At 41.7% G+C, this 20,426-nt stretch overlaps 1 protein-coding gene across 8 annotated transcripts in view; it reads left to right on the top strand.

Moving 5' to 3' along the window:
• Window positions 1–20,426, top strand: part of BLACAT1 (BLACAT1 overlapping LEMD1 locus) — a 109,782-nt gene that overhangs the window by 64,282 nt on the left and 25,074 nt on the right. Inside the window, exons 1-2 of one of the 8 annotated variants that reach the window (XM_048499066.1) lie at window positions 13,125–13,459; window positions 14,172–14,295. The exons of 1 other annotated variant lie outside the window; for it this stretch is intronic. The gene's annotated coding sequence lies outside the window, so the exon portion shown is untranslated. Of the gene's footprint in view, window positions 1–4,907; window positions 4,983–12,663; window positions 12,685–13,124; window positions 13,470–14,171; window positions 14,296–20,426 lie in introns of those variants that run through there. 6 more of the 8 variants (XM_048499067.1, XM_048499073.1, XM_048499069.1 and 3 more) reach the window with 6 other exon arrangements.

Genomic DNA, 20,426 nt, shown 5'->3' with positions numbered 1-20,426 from the left:
AGTTGTCCTCTACAGCCAAATCCATTCCATACATGGATATTTTCAGTCCAGGGCCATATCATTAAAACCAGCAAAATTCTGTAAAGCGTCTTTAAAGCAGGAGCAAAACAACAATTTCAAAACAGCATAAAAATCAAATAATGAATCAGACCATATAACAGGTAAAAAACAACCCATCAGCCATTTATGTCCTCTTCTCGACTGTTCAGGCCATAATCCAGATGTTCCTGGAATTTATCCTGCATACGTGCACCAATGTGTTTTCAAAAGATTCAACCTCTGGGTGTCCTGCAGAAGGCAGTAGATTAATGTTTCAGTAACAGCACTAATAGCCACAGCTCTTTATCTTAGTATTTATTGTCTCCAAGAGAGTTGTAGGTTCCCGTCTCCTTCTGCTTCAGATCTCTGAGTAATACACTGCTTCCAAATACCCCAATAATATCAACCCCATAGCGTTTGCGTGTGGTGGGGGTGCGAGGCAGAAGTTTCATTCACTTGACTCTTATTGCGTAGGTGGTCTTATTCCAGATAGTCCACTAGTTGATTGTTTAGGGCACTAATCAAAAGGAGATGCTTTCCTTGCTCAAGTATTTGTTTGCGTGAGGCCACTTTTAAGGCGCTCTCCCCACTTTTAAGGAGCTTAAAAATCTTTAGTAGCTCATTGTTGTCATTCTCTGTATTGGAGTCCATTACTCATCAGGGTTCTTTTGTGCTGTTCCTGCAGATCTAGGTGAATTCCCCACTGGTTGTATCATCTGGTATTGCATTTCCTAACTCACAGCCTAGATTTAATTACAGCCAGTACTGCAGGAGATGAAATGTCTGAGAGAAAAAGCAGCGCTAAAAGACCCCGGACAGAGCATCCTGAAAGGCTGGGTCTACTTCTGCTGCTGCTTTGAGCCGACAGGAAACATTACAAAGTACTTTGTATCCTGAAAACTAAGGATGGTAATGGTGAAGGCAAACCCAACTGCGGATGTCACTGTGGGTCTGGGCTTACAATTACATTAATGATTATGCTGTGCAGAATTCACAAATCTATTGCACATGGTCCCAGTAATATCTGTGAACTGCATGGGTTGGTGGCTGGTAAATGATGTTCAGCCAGGCTGTGGCAAGCACAACTTTACTGATATACCTGTAATTTGGATAGCATTAAGAATATAAGAAGAGCCAGACTGTTTTGGACAATTGTTCCATTGAGTCCAACATTCTGTTTCCCACAGTGGCCAAACAGATTCCCCTAGAAGGCCAACTTGTCTGAAATGGAGGCCAAAGTCTTTTTGAGCTGTTGCCATATAGGATTCTTATTCAGAGATACCCTACTTCTGAGCATGAATATTCTATTTGACCATCAAAGCTAATACCCATTAATAAACATTTCTTCCATGAATATTAAGGAGCCCTGTGGCACAGAGCGATAAGCTGTAATACTGCAGTCAAAACTGTTCACAACCTGAGTTCAGTCCTGACGAAGTCGGTTTCAGGTAGCTGACACAAGAATGACTCAGCCTTCCATCCTTTTGAGGTTAGTAAAATAAGTACCAGAGACGTATCTGGGGGAAATGGCACCCAGAGACAAATTGTCTCCAGGTGGCCCCCCCACTGCACCTGGGGGCGGTGCTCCGCCCCTGCCCAACGAGCCGCACCTTCCTCCCCCAGAGCCCGGCTTCTGCCCTCCCCTCTGGGGAGAGCTGAACAGACTGCCATCTTCCATCCTCCGAGAGGTGCTTTTATAAACACTGAGGCTGGGGGAAGAGCTCAGGGATATGTGGCCCCGTCCCTGCCCCGCCCACCTGCCCAGGGGTGTGGCCTTGCCCCCAGCCCCGGCCCCGATCTCAGTGCCTATAAAAGCACCTCTCGGGGGATGGAGGACAGCAGTCTCTTCTGCTCTCCCCAGCAGGGAGGGCAGAAGCCGGGCTGCCAGGAGCCTGGGGGTGGGGGCGGCATCCTCGGGCATCCTTTTCCCCACCCACATCGATGAAACCCTATGCAAAGCCACATAGGATTTACAAGACTTTATGCCAAAGGGTGATATCAGTCTGAGGGCTGGCATAAGTCACACTCCCAGGAATGCCCCAGTCTGCCCACCCCCATGTTGGCCTCCATTTGGAATGCCCACACAGTTCTGCTGTGGTTTCTTCTGAGTTTCGCTGCAGTGAGGCTGAGGGTGGGTGGCCGCCAGCACGACTGTACCCTGCACTGGGGCAAGTGCCCTGGGAAGGGTGGTGGAGGAATGTGCTGCTGCAAGGCTGCTCTGCTCCCTCAAGCCCTTTCGCCCCCCCCCGCCCCCACCCCCACCACCTCCCCTGCCTTTGGATGTGACTCTCAATTAGTTATGAAACTAAATATGCCAAATGTAAAATGTGAGATCATAACATCCCTCATCATCAAAACACTGTAATCGTAACACCTTCAGCAGGCACGGCAGCATTAGAAACACCTCTCAAAGGCATGCCTGATTAAGATTAGAATAAATTAGCACACAATGATCCCGAACCCCTGTTGCTACAAACTGGGTGAGATGCATCTAATTTATATTTGGAGATTGGTGCCCAACTTGTATTTAAAAGATCAGGAATGGAGTTGGGTTAGACCTTTAATTTTCAGAAACAAAAATACTGTATTTAGTTTACATTTTTACAAGTAAAAGGTGACTTGCCATATATTCTTAATTATTCACACAGGGCCTTTATGTGCACATTGAGTTGGGAGGAAAGTTCTCTTGCCAGTGCTCCTAGATTTTGCCTATAAAACCTCCTTCGGCTTACTGTTCCAGCATAACACCATCTATATATGTTCTTCCACAGGATCATTCAAAACACTTTACAGTGCAGTCTTAGTCAGAATTACAGCTAAATCAGTGGATTTAGAAGGAAAGGTTTTGCACCTCTCGCAACTCCTTCTTTCTGTTCCTTCCTCATACCCAGTCTTTTCCATTAAGCTTTTGATGCAACTCCAGTTTTCTGCCCCCATTGAAATTAGGTCTAACAGCGAGGAGTACAGATAAATAAATATTCTTCCACTGTCTTCATTTGAGTCTCTGTGAGAAAAATGGAGTATAAATGAAGTGATTAAGAAATGTCTTTTCTTTCTTACAATGCAATCCTAAGTAGAGTTATACCATTTTGTGGGTTTAGAAAAGTGTAAGTCTGTTAGGATTGTTCCAGTTTTTGGAGTGTAAGCTCCACAGAACTGGAACTGTTATTATTCTCTGCAAAGCACTATGTGCATTAATGAGCTTCTGTTAAACAACACATGAGCAACTTGGTAGCAAAGGCACATGTACATATTTTATAGTTCCAGCTTTCTCTTTATTATGGTTAAGATTTTTAAAACTAGAAACTGATTTCTAGTGTAGTATAAGTTACCTGCATTACTTCTTGTTCCCTTATATTCCTTTACATTTCTGTGTGCTCTCTTCAGCACAAATATATTGTTTAGATGGTAATGGTATACAGCAATTTGTGCACGTGGCACACAGAGTTTCATGGGCAAAAAAGGTTCCTGTCCCAATTTACGCCTACATCTATATTTCAATAGTGAAGACAAGAGAAAAATGACCATTATAAAAGGGAAATAATTCCTATTGGAGCAAATAAAAGAGTGTAGAAAGTAATGGAAGAGGAACGCTAACAAGAAGTCTGACTTGCTGGAAGCTGATAATTATTGAGGGCAATGGACATTAATTAATTCTTTGTTCAGAAGAACTGAGAACAGGCTCTTGGTCTGAAGCCAACAATGGGCATTCCTCCATTTTTGGACTCCTTAGTCTGTGCTTAATAATAATGATAATTAATCTTGATCCAGATCTGTGAAGGTGAAATATGATCCTGTTTACATTACCAAACTTTGCTCTTTAACCCAGTGATTTTGTGGATTCTAGATGGAAGACTAACTGTTGCCATCGATTAGTTGACACCAAATGTTATGATGTGCAATCTATTACTTGGAACTATTATTACTTAGTCCATCCTGCAAACCTGTAGGATTAAGACTAGTCACATTCACATGTAGCAGACTGAGCGGAAAGTGTTAACATGCATCTCCCAATGCCACAGTGTTGCAATGCAGGGTTGCCAGGTTTTAGACACATTCTCCAGGCTTCAGCGGGACAGGCTGAAATCTCAGGGGCATCACTTGATGATTTTGTCTAAGATATCTATGCATGCCTTCTTGTGGTAACTACTATACATGTAAATTGGGATGGGAGGCAGTGATCCGACACTAGCAACTTATCTACATTTTTCATGTAGCACATTGTTAATGTGTGTTCTTCCTTCAGATGAATTTGTTCATGGGTATTCATCCTTCAGTGGTACAAAGTTATGACTAAACACATTCAAAAATTCTATACAGTACAATTCACGGTGATGGATGGAAATATTAAGACCTGCTATTCAATGTGACATCATCGGGCCTCACCCTTTGATATCACTAGGTCCTGCATCATACATTTTAGGATTTTTGATGCTGGGAAGCTGACAACCCTAGAGCAATGTTATGCAGATTTCTCTGTAGCTACACATATCTAAAGCTATTCAAAAACAGAGGTGTTCGGATTCTACCCCTTCATTATTATTTGTACAGTGACGCTAATTATACCCTAATCATTAGCATGATGAAAAAATGAAAATGCAGTAGATACTAGCAGTGGTGGGATTCAGCAGGTTCGCACCACTTCAGCAGAACCGGTTGTTAAAATGGTGCTTGTAAACAACCAGTTGTTAAATTGTTTGAATCCCACCACCAGAACCAATTGTTAAATTATTTGAATCCCACCACTGGATACTAGCTTGCGATGATGTCAGGTATTTGTTTGCATTTTTTAAACCTGCTTTACCGCTGACAGGGTTGGCTCCAGCAGAAAATTCTGATGTGATTTTCACTGATTTCCCTCCCTCCAGAGCTGGTCTTGAGAGGCCCTTGTCCAGTGAGCAGCATTTGGAGGCTGTTTTGTATCTACTGGGAACACAACGTGGGTAAGTTCTATTTCACTGACAAAATCCCTTTCATCAGCTGAGATTTTCTGTGAGATGAGATCCAACTCAAAAATTGCAAATGCAGTTTCCAGATTAGAATCTCAGATTAAAACTATAAATTCCAACAAACTTCCAAATAAAGTTATCAGGAAGTGTCATAAATTGATTCATAATACCATACAGATCTAAAATTAAATCCCAGCATCAAATGACTGCTGGAATAGAGAAGATTTCACCTGCCTCTGAAAATAGATAATTATAGTAAGTGGTTTCAGGGTGGTGAGCAAATAAAGAAAAGCACTGCTTGTGGTATCCACCTGGGATGGTTCTGAGTAGGGCTTCACTGGCAGGTCTTGAAATGTAGGGTGGCTAAATTGTAAGTAGATGCTTTCAAAGAACCGTGGGTCCGGATTTTTAAAGTCAAACCCACACCCTCAGTTGTGTCTGAAAACCTGTAGCAGCCAGTGTAGTGGCTGAAGCATCAGTTTCATTTGCTGTTTCCTACTGTGGACCAATTGAAGTTTCTCAGCAGTCTTCAAGGACAGTTTGATATAATGTATATTATCTCATTCATAACTCAGCAGGACATGCAAAATGGTGGCAATATCTTATGGATCTAGTAACAGACATAAAGTGTGTATCAACCAGAGCTCAAAAAGGCTGTTTTAAGTCCCAGTCATTGTTCAAGAAAGAAAACTGGATTTAGGTGCACACTCAAGCTATAAACCTGATTTCTCATCCAGCCTAAGGATCCTCTCTCCATCTTAAGTGAGTCTTCTGATGGATGAATTGCTACTTAGGTTTGAGGAAGGCCCCAGACTTTGCTGAGCAGAGTGGCTAGATCCATCCCATTGTCATAAAGAAGAAAGATACATTCAGCATTCTGCCACAGAATAGGTCTGCAAGTGAGTTCTAAGTTATGCTTCATTGAACTTATTTTTATTGCCTCCAGCTTTCATTTCCACTTGCTTAATTTCCAGCAGCTCTTGGCTCTTCATGTATTTCTTGCTACCTGGTGGTTTTTCTATGATGTTGTCTTGAGTATACTTGGCTTCTGCATATCAGGATTCAGGACCCACTGGAAGTTACACCCTCTATTATGGAGGGTGCTTCATATGTTTCTGGCCTGAGCTCTGGCACAGTAAACAGGGGAGTCTTGGCATGCTTAGGCTCCCATATGCTATTATCTCCATTACTATGAAGAGAAGAACCTAAAAGGATTCATTGGAGATGGGAAATCCCATCTTCCCTTCCCCCCTGGCCACCAGATCTGGATCTACTATCCTCCCTACTTGCTAGTGACCCTACCCATTCTGGTTGAGCTCTGGTTCAGCTTCTTTTCCTCACTGCAACTCCTTGCTGTTTCCAGTGTTCATGCCTCACTTATGTTGACAGAACCCCAAGTATTTGCTATTTACAATATCTGCAAATGTGCAGATGTTGCAGGTAACATTTCAGAGGGTTTATCCCCAAGTTAGTAGTTGTTTTACCAAAGCCAGATTTTTTTCTCATGAAATATAAGCATATTTCTTTCTTGAATAGGTTCTCCCACTAATTATATTTTTCCCCTGAAGTATGAAGCACTGGCAATAGCCAGAGAAATAACTCTGAGGTAGATGGGTCATGATACAGACCCAATATGGCTGTACTTGTGTTGCCAGGAGTTTCTTCCCTTCATCATTGTATACTGTTTTCCTCTTTCCCTGGGTGGAAACGGCAGCACGGCTCTCATCAGAAACTCAAGAATGTGTGTAGTCATGGTAAACAATGAGCTCTCAGAGGGGACAGAGTTAGGAAAAGAATGGGCATTTTGTCACACTGTAGAAACCTCTCTGCAATCTCTCAGCTCCTTGGAGACCAGGCATATCTGTGTGGAATGAAAGCACCTGAGAGATTTAAAGGTGGAGGTAGGGATACAGAGCTGTAAAGTATTAGGCAACTGGGATCTAATTTAAGTAGCACCTGTTACCATTTGGGATCTCTAACATGACATCTATGGCTTAAATTTTGCAAAGTATTTGAAACCCCAACTCCAGATGCTGTTGAAAGGAACTACAGAATGCTCATATATTTATAATGCATCTTCTTACCCTTTTCTTCAAAATGATGACACATGTATTGTCCATAAGAATTTCCAATTCCTGGCTTACACACCACTACTAATACATAATTTTTTTGTGAGTGTAAAGTGCCATCAAGTCACAGCCAACTTATGGCAACCCCAGCAAGAGGTTTTCAAGGCAAGTGAAAAGCTAAGGTAGTATGTCATCCTTTGCAGAATCTTCCTTGGTGATCTTCCATCCAAGTACTGACCCTGCTTAACTGCTGAGATCTGATGAGATCAGGCTATACCATGCCACTTTCCCTCCCACCCTAATGCATAGCAATCTATAAAAATGCAGAGTTGCCCATTTTTCTCATTTTCATACTATTTTAGTGTCTCAATAAGGACAGGCTAAAAGTTCTTATAAAAGTCCCAGCGTGGTTCTCATAGGTGTCAAAGCACCTGCCAGTGAGTTTTTTGGAGCCACTTCCTCCTTTTCCAGAGGAAAGAGCAAATCATGGCTTTCCTTCAACCCTCTGGATCAGCAGGTACATAAGAAGAGACCAGGAAGAAACACCTTTGTGTCTGCAGGGAGCCCTCTTTCAAGAACAGCTATCTCCATCACAAGAGGATGCTTGGCTAGGAACCACCACCCATTATTTTGTGATTGACCGTAGGGACTCCCCCCCTATAGTAGCCATCTGGTGGTGAGGTATGTTTAATGTTCTGAAAATTCCAAAAGACTCAAGAAGATTGGGGACCTTTGATGTAGCATAAGTTTCTGAACTGAATTACCAAGATCTCTAAATGTGCTTTGGAATGGTAATGGGGAAAATTCATAACAGCTTTTCCATTCTATTTATTTCTATCAAAGATTTATATTGGAAAAAGACATAGACAAATCCATATTCCCAGAGAATGCTGTTATAGCTGTTTTACCAAAACACCCTTTCCAAATGCAGCTTTTGCTCCATTAATCCATTTCTTTTGGGACATGTACTCGTTTCCACCATCGACTGGCAAGGTATTATTTATGCCTTCTACCTTCTTCATGTCTTCCTTTGTTTAGAAACAGATACTAATAAAAGTTCTTTGAGACAACAGTTTAAAAGTGATTTAAAAAAACCATGCTAGCCCTTGTGGTTATACGTTGCCTAGTCCTTTGGCAGGGGAAGTGGCCCCTGTTGCATTTGTCCATCCTCTGTTGCCACCATTAATAACAGAAAAAGCTTGTAAAGTAATAGTGAAACTGAGAAAGCAATTTATCCATCTCAACAGCCAATCTGGAGAAACCTTATGAATCTAGCTGTCTTCTTCAGACTAGCTGGAGAGACTGTACAGGATAGCTTGTCAATTTCAACCAAAGTGGCTTTAAAAAATGTAATGTGGATCAACAGCAAATCTGTAACTATGGTGAAATCAAGAATGTTTTCCTTCACCTATACAGTAAATCTAAAGAAGCCTGAATAAACTGACACTTGTCAATGCAGAGTACTTCTCCAGGCTTATTTTTGGGCCAGGGTGGGGTGGGTGGGTTTGTTTCACCACTTTTGGTTTTTTAAAAAAGGCTGGTGGGTAGGAATTGGCAGGTGCTGCTTGGCTAGAGAGACCAAATTACTCACACTCGCCAATGACATTACCAATTACTTATCCACCTCAAGTGAGAAGATGGCATTAAAAATCAATTTGCATTGAAAAGCCACACCCATTTTGGAAAAAGCAGAGAGCATGATGGGAATGCACAAGAATAGCATCCATACACCCCATTTCCACATCACTTACAGTTGGCAGTGTTCTCGCCACCACTTTCCTGCTTGTCATGTTAACACAGAAACGCCAACCAAACAAGAATCCTTCCTGCAGTCCAGCAACACCCCCTCCCCACCTGTTCTTCTACAGCTCAGTTTTTAAAGGGAAAAAAATGCATGTTAAAGGGCTGCGGGGGTGGGGGAATGCTGAAGCTAAGCATTTCCATTTCTGGTACTTGCACTACATTTACTAGAAATCACTATACCTGAAAATAGGACTAGGCCAACCCACCTGTGGGACACTGACTTCACCCCTCTGCATCCCCTATTCACAAAGACATTCCTTATTTCATACGTTGAAGCTTTGTGGGAGGCATATATGAGTAATCTCTCTTTTGGTGAAATGGTAACTTTTCTGGTATAAACTAATCTGCCCACCAGGCAGAAGTGACAGAAACAGGCTTAGTACTTAGGGCCTTTTTAACATGTCCTGCTGCCAAATGCTGCAGTATTTTTATTTTTTATTACTTCGTTTTCTATACTGCCCTACCCCTGAGGGGCTCTGGGCGGTTTACAACATAAAAATCCAATACAATACTAACGAGGAGCAAATAATAAAAACAATTTACCTAGGCTCCAACAGTTTAAATTACTAAATAAACAATAAAATCCCATTTAAAACAGCAGTATTACAATAAAGGCGCCGAAAAACCTATTAACAGACCCTCCCCCCAAAACAGAAAAGGGAAGGATGGCGGGTCCCAATAATATAAGGGCAACCCTGATGTTGAAGCAGAGCAAAAAGGAGGGGGCACCACCTCAGCCGCTGGACACTCCAAAGGCCTGGTGGAACAACTCAGTCTTACAGGCCCTGCGGAATTCTCCAAGATCCTTCAGGACCCGGACATCTGGAGGAAGAGTGTTCCACCAGGGTGGGGCCAGAGCCGTAAAGGCCCTGGCCCGCGTGAAGGCCAGCCGCATCATTGAGGAGCTGGGGACCACCAGCAAATCGGCCTCTTTTTGCTTTAAATATTGCATGTTTTTTCCCTCCATTTGCTTCTGAAAACATTTTTCCTTTATTTTTCATCCCTTGTTTTCCTAAGCACTTTAACCACAATGGTTTTTTCAATACATTTCCAAGCCAGCTTCCTTTGAGCATGTGATCATGTTGAAACAACTTCTCCACCTCAACAGACTCTTGGCTCTTATCCACACCACCTTTTCTTCTCCTCTTCCTTCTCCATTTTCAAAAGGATTTCTATATTGTCATATTGAACTAATGATGCAGCATTCAGGCAGAAATACAAACAAGCTGGGATCAGTTTTGTCAATTTCACACAGAACTAGCAATGTTGCATTAGGGCAGAGAGTGGTTTTGAAGGGGGGCATTGCATCAGCAATAGAACACTGAGAATCTGGGGTGGCTAAAAAGAGTACTGGGAGTAATTGCTGCATGTAATCAGGGTCTACTGCAGTAATGGCTATGCATTACTACAGGTCAAATTTGGCTGGAAAATGTATTTCTGTGTGTGTCTCTGGGAAGGTGCTACATGTTTCTGTTCCTTCAGGTAGTGGCGCCTACTTCGGAGGTTGCTTTGGCTTCCATTTTGGGTTGGTAGTTCTTAATAGTAGAAATGGAGGCTGAGACATTTTTCGATTGCTGCTTCAAAATGTAACTTCACAGTAACACTAGAGCATCTGGGCAAAAGAAAAAAAGGAGACGGTTGTTCTTCTGCATTACAGATGACATCCTACCATCGTCAGGAATATTTTTTCAGCAGTAGTGTGTGAAATAAATGCAACTGAAGAGACAAAGGGAAAAATCCCAAAATGACAGGGGACAAAGAGGTCTGCAGAATGATTTCAGATAAAATGTTTTCATGACACAAGGTTTGATCACTGGGAAAATCTGTGGTAAGCTGTGTAGGCAGAAAAGGCCTTAAATCAGGATCATATTTTGAGAATGTGAGTAGTCTGAAACTTTCCTCAGTACAAATGGGCTTTTCATATTCCAAGAAGAACTCTAAAAACTACTTCTGCAACATGGAATTGAGGAGAAAAGAATATACATATGTTAAATATCTACAAGCATCATACCTCTCCTCCAGCAGACCTCTGACCCATCTACCCAGACTGGCAGAAGCTGTCCAGGATTACTGAGAGACACCTTTCCCTTCCCTGGAAGCTGAGCTCAAGGGAGGAGTGCTGTGTCAAAGGAGCAAAAGGAAAAGGGGAAAAAGGAGAGCAGTGAGTTCAATCTATCTACATGGGAGTTTGCAGGTCCCTTGTAAAGCAAAAGAGCAGAGTTTAAAAAATATACTGGCAACACTGGAGATTAATCTTAGAAAAGACACCAGCTACAATCTAACTCAGAACTAGGCACATTTCAGAGCACTGAAATAAATGGGCATTTGCCTGAGGGTGTATTGGATTGTAGCTACTTAAAATTGAATTAGGTAATGTTATTTAATGGCTGATAGATAGTGGAAGATCTAGAGGACATAGTCTTGACTGCTTTTCTGTTTTGTTCCGGAGTTTTCTTATTGGACGGATGAAAGGCAAGGTTGTGTGCAGGAGATACGAAGAACTAGGTAGGGCACCATAGCCCTGTCCACCATTCAGGTGAAAGCACAAAGCACAAGTCTTCAAGAGTATTCAGACATGGACCTGCTCCAATGAAGTTTAACTAAGTGAGGGTAGTGGAATTGAAATTGCCAAAGATGAGCAAAAGGTGGACTGTTGAGCCTCCCACTCTCACCTGCTGGCACTACCCACTTTTGGTATCAGAATTCAGAACGGTGGGAGCAGGGAGGATTGGGCAGGGTCATGAATTATGAGATAAGAACATGTGGCAGGGGAAGACTTGGCGCTTTATATCACACCTTTATATCACACCTTCAAACACTTTAGGACAGACCTGCACAGCAGGCGTCAACTGCAGTCTTGTGTGGTCCAGGCCCTATTTAAAACAACCATGGCTCCATCTGCAACGTGAATGGGAAAATGTCTGACTGTAAAAGGAATAAATGGGATGCCTGACTCTCCGACACCTCTCCGCTGCCATTTGCTCCAGATGCTTGCCTCCCTTCCAGACTCTCCTGCTGAATGAGGAAAAGTCTTTGACCCAATGGGGTTGAATGGTCCAACCTGCACGCTTCCTTTACTCTTCCCTCAACCCTCTGCTGTAGAAAGGCGCTTCAAGAAGGATGAATCATTATATTTGTGACGTGGTTGTTTATGATCTATCAACAAACATTATAACATGCCTTAGTTTCTAGACAGTCTTTCTTTAAGGTATGTGTAGACAAATGTTGCTAAGCAATTAATACCAGAGCAAAGAAATTCTGATGCTATACAAGCTGGTTGCACATGTGGCAAATTGGATCCTGAGTCTCTTTAGAAACTCATAATCCAGAGACCTCGTCCATTAGTATATCTGCCCAGAGTGCCCCCCTTCAAAGCTTCTTGAGATAATGGGGCCACAGCAGAGGAGCTGCACAAGGCAGGAGTTAAAAAGCACATTCAGTACCAGCAGATCTAGGCATCCAGTCAAATATTTCTTTTGTTTGCCCCTTGTCCAGCTGCCAGTAAAGCCCTTTTGGGAAAAAAAAGAAAAGCATCTACCAACTTCAATGTTCTCAGGATGCTAAGCCAGGACTGAATGGATTTTGCAAGGTGCTTAGTCACAGCAAGGGGAAAAAAGCTCATAATAAAAGAGGAATCGACGGCGTAGCGGAATATTGATGCTGTCACTTCAATGCTTGGGCGAGTGATAAAAGGCAGGGATAAGTGTCTGTATCTCATCCCTGAAAATCTTGATGCTGGGAAGGTGACGCGTTTTGGGCAAGGGGGAGCAGAGTGCAATGAGAGGCAGGAGTGCAGAGAAGCAGCTGTGACGAGACAGGGATGGGTGAGCGCCTTTTCTGCCATGCCTTAGCCTAGGGGATGCTTTCCAAAACAGGGGAAGTGATGGGAGGGGGAGCTTATACCCCAGGTTCTTGGCTGCAAGAGCTTAACGGGAGGGACATGACTAATACACATCCCACTGGGGGAGTTAGATCAAAGGCAGTGAAGTAGATACAAGAGGTTTCTGCTTCACAGGATCTGGTTAAATAGCGCCTTTGTTACCAAGGCCCTCCAGAGTTAGGAATGGAGAAATACCTGATCTCTTCCCCACCCCCACCCCCACCCCCCATCATTCCTCACCAAGTGCCTGCCTTGATGTGGAATCAGTTCAAGTATGAAACACAGCAGTAGCTGCTTGGCTACTGGTGGAAGAGCCCCGAGAGGGAGGGAGGGAGGATGATGTGAAAGGGAGGGGTCAGGGGCTTAAAAATGAGTCAAGTTTAGTTGGGTACTGCTCACTTTTCGGAGGCAGGAGTGGAAAGTGGCTTATACTGTTATAGCCATCAGCTGGATTCTGACTGTACTGACCAGGCAAACAGCAATCCTTTGGTAAAACTTGTTCTAATAGAAAGTTTAGGAAAGGCAAAACCAGTCTGTGGGAGCATTACTACTGCGGCTGAGCTCAGTAAGGCCTGTGGCCAAATGGCCCATCTTAGCATTGTCTGTAGCTGAGAGGCTTCTCTGTTGAAGGTGAAATCATCTGCGCCAGGTGGGCTGATGTGAGACTCCGAAGAAGTCCCAAGTTCAGTCTTTTGGGGGAACTCATGGATACAATGTGGGTAAGAATGGGTCAGTAATGAAGGCGAAACAAAGAAAAGGGTGTCAGAGTCTGATTGGGGAGCATGCTGAAAATGATTGAATTTTGTTACCTCTTGACACGTTGTATCCACGCTTGAATAATCAGGGTATGTTTGCCAGGGGAGTGCTGACTGCAATCAGCGACTGGGAGTAGACAGCCGGGGTAATTAGCTATCTGGGATTTATGAATCTGGAATAAAAGGCTACAATTTGGGTTTTTCATAAGTGATGATAAAAATGCACTTTACTTCAGAATATGTTCATATGATGTTAATTGCACAAAAGAGCCACATTTAAACTGAATGTATGTTCTAAAGTGAATAGTGTTTTTTTTAATTACAGACACAGGAAATGTAAAAATATATATATATATTTGAAAATGGGATTTGTGTATGTACCGCTGTTATCCAAAGTGGGGGGAAATCTATCATATGCATGCACCTCTCTCCAATATTTGCTATCTGTAATTATGGAATCTGCATTTCTTAACGGGATTGCTGTGGGAGCTTCATATCACGCAGTCTGCCATATACATCCTCCAGATGAACAAGAGTTTCCTCTGGGAATGACAAAGCAATAGTAGAGGGAGGTGAGAAAAAAACATGGTTTTGACTCTGTAAACTGCTGGTATAGTCTGGGATAGGTTGCAGCACCCAACAGTTTCTTTATCCATCTCCTTTTCTGTGCAACCAGATAGTTTGAAGTGCTGCCATCTTAAAAAGTTTGGACTATGAAGGAAGGGAGCCAGAATTATGGTCCATTACTGATACTTGCTTCCTACAATTGCATAACTGGGACGTTTCTGGAGCATCCAAAAGTAAGGGATGATTTTTTTCATGCTCACTAGAACAATGTTTTGAATGCAGTCTAATACATGTTAACCATGAAGACATCATATTAAAAATATTTTCATAGAGGTGCAGAAACACACATAGCTTTCAGGTCTGTGGGAAAAGTAGAGATTATATTTAATATATGCTGCAGTAAACAAGAGGTATATGTCACAGGTATCCACTTAGCAGTTCCTTCAATTGTTGCTGAATGTGCCATTTGGAGACACAAAGCGCTTGCAGCGATGACAACTTTATACAGGCTGTTTTTGAGCATAATGTCCACATCATTGCATGCCAATAAATGGGTATACAGCAGTGAGCTGATTGACTGATGCAGCCCAAACATTCTGATTTTAACCTTCCATGGTGCAACCCACCCACCCACCCTGCAAAAAAATCCTTAATCAAACATATTACCTTTAAACTTTAAACAAGCTGCTCTGTTTGAGAGCCAGCAGGGTGCAGTGAAACTGTTAGACTACGATCTAGGAGACCCAGGTTCATATCCCCACTCTGCCATGGAAGCTCTCTTGGTGACCTTGGGCCAGTCATACACTGGCAGGCTAACCTACCTCACAGGGTTGTTGGAAAAGAAACTGGAGGGAAGCACAATGATGTAAGCCACTTTGGGTGCTCAATGGAGAGAAAAGTGGGATATAATCAAAAGCATTTCAATACTGTAGTGTGGACTGACAAGCACCCATAGCAGCTCCAAAAACTACCAATATTTCTATCTATCACAATTTTATTCCCCCCTTCATCTAAAGCACTGACAGCGGCAAAAATTTATCCTCTTCTTGTTTTAGCCTCACAACAAGGTTATCTAGGAAGCTACATGGCTAAGTAAAGATTTGAATCTACACCACCAGGCTCTTCCTTTTTATTACATTTATTTATATTCATTTATTATCCTAATGCACATGTTTGTCCTTCTTCATTCTTTCAAGACCCTGTGAGGTAGGTTAATTTGGAAGATGGTGACTGATCCAAGACCACCCAGCAAGCTTCATGACTGAATAATTGAATCCAAATATGTAGAATTTAAATCCAACATGCTGTCCACTAAGCTACAGTAGATCTTATATGTGTAGCTGGCTTTGATAGAGAGCACACAGCATATGTGTGTGTGTGCATATATATATATGTTAAGCATGTTGTTAAGCATAGTATACATATATATAGGTGTTTGGAATATGCTGCCGCAGGAGGTGGTGATGGCCACTAACCTGGATAGCTTTAAAAAGGGCTTGGACAGATTTATGGAGGAGAAGTCGATCTATGGCTACCAATCTTGATCCTCCTTGATCTCAGATTGCAAATGCCTTAGCAGACCAGGTGCTCAGGAGCAGCAGCAGCAGAAGGCCATTGCTTTCACATCCTGCATTTGACTTCCCAAAGGCATATGGTGGGCCACTGCGAGTAGCAGAGTGCTGGACTAGATGGACTCTGGTCTGATCCAGCAGGCTAGTTCTTATGTTCTTATATATATATAAGAAGTTCTTCTGTTGTGTATTCTCATAGTTCATGTATACTATGCTTAACAACATGGTGCCCTGTGTGTATAGTAGGTCACATGTGCTTTTATATTTATACATTCTTGATTTAGAAAATGACTTTAAACAACATGTCTGATTAGTCAGTTCGTGGGACAAAGCTTTGCACAGTGTTCCATATTGTAGGAGGTGTTGCCCTGACAGGAAAAAATAGCTTTTCAAATGGCCTTCCAATAACTCAATTTCCTAAGGAAATGTAAGAAGAGGGAGGTGGAATTCTTCCTGTTCTAGAAATCCCTGTATTTTAGTAAGTTAGTAAATAATCTCACTGTTGTTGAGCAAGCATGAGTCAGAGAATCATTTGTACAAGCAGAAGGGCAGAGAGCCAAAGCTTCAGCTGGGCAAACTGATGTAAATTCATTGATTTCCACAGGCGCTTGGCAGATTTAGCCCACAAATTCAGCACAAGGTGCAGACACATTCATTAAAGAGCAGGCACTGTTCCCATCTGTAGGAAGGAGCACTGGGGAGATTTTGTTCCTCCTTAATTAAAGCATTTTCCTTATTCCAAGAACCCACATTTTCTTTTTGTAGTTCTGTCTGCCTAAGTACAGAGAGAAGGTCTTTTGAAAAGGCTGCTGAGGAGACCATCCACCTGAAACGCAGGAGGCGGAAATTGTACACTCAGTTCAACCCTCTTTATCCCTTTTGTCTGGGAACTACAAAAAAAAGTTTTGTTTTGTACACCTTTCAGAGCTCTGCGTGCCAGCATCTGTTTGATTCCTCATTGCAGACTATTTTCACGATGGATGCTTAAATCAGGGCTTGCATGTTCCATGTCTGGAAACTGAGTGAAAGCCTACAGTGACAAGAAATGTACATTTGTTTTAAAATATTTCCTTCCCTCTTTTTATTTTACATTACAGACAAAGTGGATACATTTCAAGCTAATGGGCACGGTGGTTTATTGGCAGAAACACTTCAAAGCTAACTTTGGCAATGCCCATACCCCAAGTGAAGTTGCACTTTTTAATATTTATAGTGCCACATGACTCTGAAAGACATGCTTCGAGGAAACAGTTGAAGAACAATTCACTACTGAAAGAGAAAATAGTGACTTGGCTTTCACTGCCACATTGTCTCCTGGCACATTAATGCAAATTTGCTACAAGCATGCCTTTTAACATGTCTTTCTGTGGATGGAAATGAACTTCAGGCACAGGAAAGTCTGTGGCTTTGGGCCTGGTACAGGTATCTCTGAAGCCATCCTGTGTTATGCTTATAAAAATCATGTATTTCTTGAGGCTACACAGGAAACAGACCACTGTGAATTTTTAAACGGAACCTATGTGTTTAAGTACTTCCATGGACACTTAGGCTCAAATCCATTAAATGTTGCAGGGCTACCACCATTCCAATTTAGTCTGGGCAGTTTGTCATATAGTGTTTCTATGTTCAGCTTGTCAGATGTTTTCATTTTGAAACACAGTTGGCAGATTACATCCAATAATGAAAAATGAAATGAACAAATAATGATCAGCTCAAGTGATACACTTTTATGTCTCTATTTTAACACAAACATTTAATTTTGGGCAATGTATTTTACATTAAATCAGAAATTTTAACAAGGGTGAATATATATGGGGCTTCAGTTCATTTAAAATATTCTCTTCAACAACTGAAAAATACAATTCAGTGATATGATGTGGGGATATGGATTTCAGAGTTCAGTCCCAGAGACTTGCACTTATGATCTAGATCAAGTCTGTTTTAAATTGCCGTGAAGCCGGTTTTTCAAGAGAGTAGGGAATGCATTTTCCTTTTCAGAATTTCTCAAAATCACACCCAGCTCCCCAAGTGTTCAGCAGTCAATATGCTCAGATAAGTCTTTATGAAACAACATCCTATCACCATCCAAGGCTTTTTTCATGACCCGGAAAGTAAACTCTATCAGTACCTACATATGCTTGAGATCAGGGCCTTTCAGTGCTGTCCAGTGAGTCTCTCACTTGTACCCTCTGGTTCTACTCTCATGGAGAGCATTGCTTGTTCTGCCAAATCAGGTGAGATACCAAAAGTTCATTTTAGGGACCAGGTCAAAGAGGAAAAGCTAATGTCATTAGGACTAGACTGACTAAACTTTCTGAGTAAGACTAAACTATCTGAGAGGAGCAATTAATTGAGGGCTTGTATAGCCAAGGTAAAATTTCCTGGAATACCTCTGGGATGTGAAACACTAAAGACAGAATCCAGGTGGCCCCAACTTGGAGGTTATTTTCATCCCTCTCTTTTGTGTGTTTCTAAAGACTTTCAGCTTATCCTCCTTAAGCCCTCTGCTGTGGTCTATGGCTTTTTATTCCTATGTGATTGCTTTTCATAACTCATGTAGGGCTAAAAGCCATGGGCTACACAGAGGAATAATCCACTTCCTTGGGCACTTCAGCAAAGCTGCATGAAATCCAGATTGCTTAACACTACTCCCTTTAAAAAAATCAACCATATTTATTTTGTAACCAATAAGAGGGCTCTGATTCTATCAAGAGCCCTGAAGGCTTAGCAGGATGAATGTGGCAAGGACTGGTAAGCAAAAAGCACACAGATGCACAAACCACTGTTCAGGTCCTCTCTCCATTCAGAGGTGAAAGAAAAGCTGCTCAATTGTTACAGCAGGTTTCTGAAAGAAAAGGACTCTGCCTTTCAGAGGAAGGGTTCAAAGAGTCCCTCACCTGCAGCCCATCATAACATAGGTCTTTTCTGCCTGCACAGCTTACCACGCATTTTCCCAGTGGCAAACCTTGTGTCTTGGAAACATTTTGTGTGAATTGTTCTGCACATTTCCTTCCCACTGTCATTTTGGGATGCTCCCCCATTTTTTCTTCATTTGCATTTATTTCAGACACTTTTAAAATGTATTATTCCCTTTTTTTCCCTTAAGGTTTTGAAAATTCCCGAACAAAAAGACAAAAAGATACACAAAAAATTAACAAAGGGAAAGGGAGGGCTCCTAATTTTGTCTGTACTGAGTATAAACACACTTAAAAGATTTACTATTTATTCTCTAGTTGCATTTATAAAATTAATTCTTAATTATTATTTCTAATAAAATTTAGAAATTATGTCTATTTTCTTAATCTTTTATTTCTGAAATCCACAAATCATCCATTCATTTTCTATGCAAAAAGTATATTGGGGTTTCCAATTATTCAAGAATTTAAATCTTATCTCTAATAAAAGAAGTAAGTTTAGCTATCTCTGTCAGCTCCAACACTTTCACAAGCAGTTCTTCTCTTGTAGGTGTAGATGAAGTTTTCCATTATTGTGCATATAATATTCTTGCTGCTGCTGTCGTATATAGAAACAAAGTTCCATGGTCCCCCCCCCCACCCCACCCCAGCTTTCTGTCTAAGAGACCCAAAAGAAAAGCCTCTGGTTTCATTTTTATATTAGGCTTTAAAATCTTCTGAATTGCTGAATGTATTTGTATCCAGTTTTTTAAGCTTTGTTACAAGTCCATCACAAATGATAAAAAGTCCCCTCATGATGATCGCGTCTTCAACACGCATTTGAAATATTTTTATACATCTTTGCCAATTCCTCCAGCGACAGGTGCCAACAATACATTATTTTATAAATGTATTATTCCTAATGGTGGTGGGATGTCTTCAGTGATGCGGAAGAACAACCTTCTCTCTTTTTGTTTCTTTTGTGGCGATGCTCTGGGGTTACTGCGCAGTTGTAAGGAAGCAGCAATTCAAAAATGTCTCAGCCTCCATTTCCACCATTGAAAATGACCCACACAAAATGGAAGACCAAAAAAAAAAAAAGCCTACTGCAACAGGTACCATTATCTGAAGAAACAGAAATACACCAGCCACCCTCATCCAAACCCCCCCACATTTTTCAGTCAAATTAGAGCTGCAGTAGCGTAATTTGCCATTTTCCTCCTGCAAAGGCAACTTCCTTGTCAATTTCACTGGTGTCAACTGTGGACACGAAGTGTATCTTCATCTTATCATTAAATCGCTAATGCAATATGACAAAGAGAATTTTTTAAAATCCCTTTTGAAAACAGAGGACAAAGGGGAAGAGAAAATGGCTGAAAGGGAGGTTGGGCAACTACATGGGCCATGTATAAGGACCAAGTGTTGGGCGGGGAGGGGGGAGAGAAATGAAGACTGTTTCAATGCAATGGAAGCTGGCCTGGAAACAGATTGGAAAAAACAACATGGTAAAAGTGCTTGGAAAAACAACAGAGGAAAAATAAAGGAAAAAAGTTTCTGGAACCAAATGGAGAAAAAAACATGCAGATTTTTTAAAAAACCCATAGCATTCCATGTCAAAACTCGTGTGGAAAAGGCCATATTCTATAAACACAATGCAAATCAATATCTAAGAAAGATCCATACAGTGGTGGCTAATTTGGTATGCAGAGAACAGCAGTCAGATGATTGGAAGCATTTTTTTACAATCAAGTCTTAGCGGTGTCCAAGCAAGAGTGGAGCCACAGCACAGTTTGGATTTTCAGCATCAAGCAAAAATTCCAATCACTTTCTAAAAAAGTCTGATGAGAAATTAATTTGCCATTGCCAGGGAGCATGCAGAATACGGCAGCAACTTTTGAA

Source organism: Sphaerodactylus townsendi, linkage group LG05, assembly GCF_021028975.2.
Source record: "Sphaerodactylus townsendi isolate TG3544 linkage group LG05, MPM_Stown_v2.3, whole genome shotgun sequence".
NCBI lineage: Eukaryota > Metazoa > Chordata > Lepidosauria > Squamata > Sphaerodactylidae > Sphaerodactylus > Sphaerodactylus townsendi.
The sequence above is the reverse complement of the archived record's forward strand: the minus strand, read 5'-3'. Positions and strand labels throughout refer to the sequence as shown.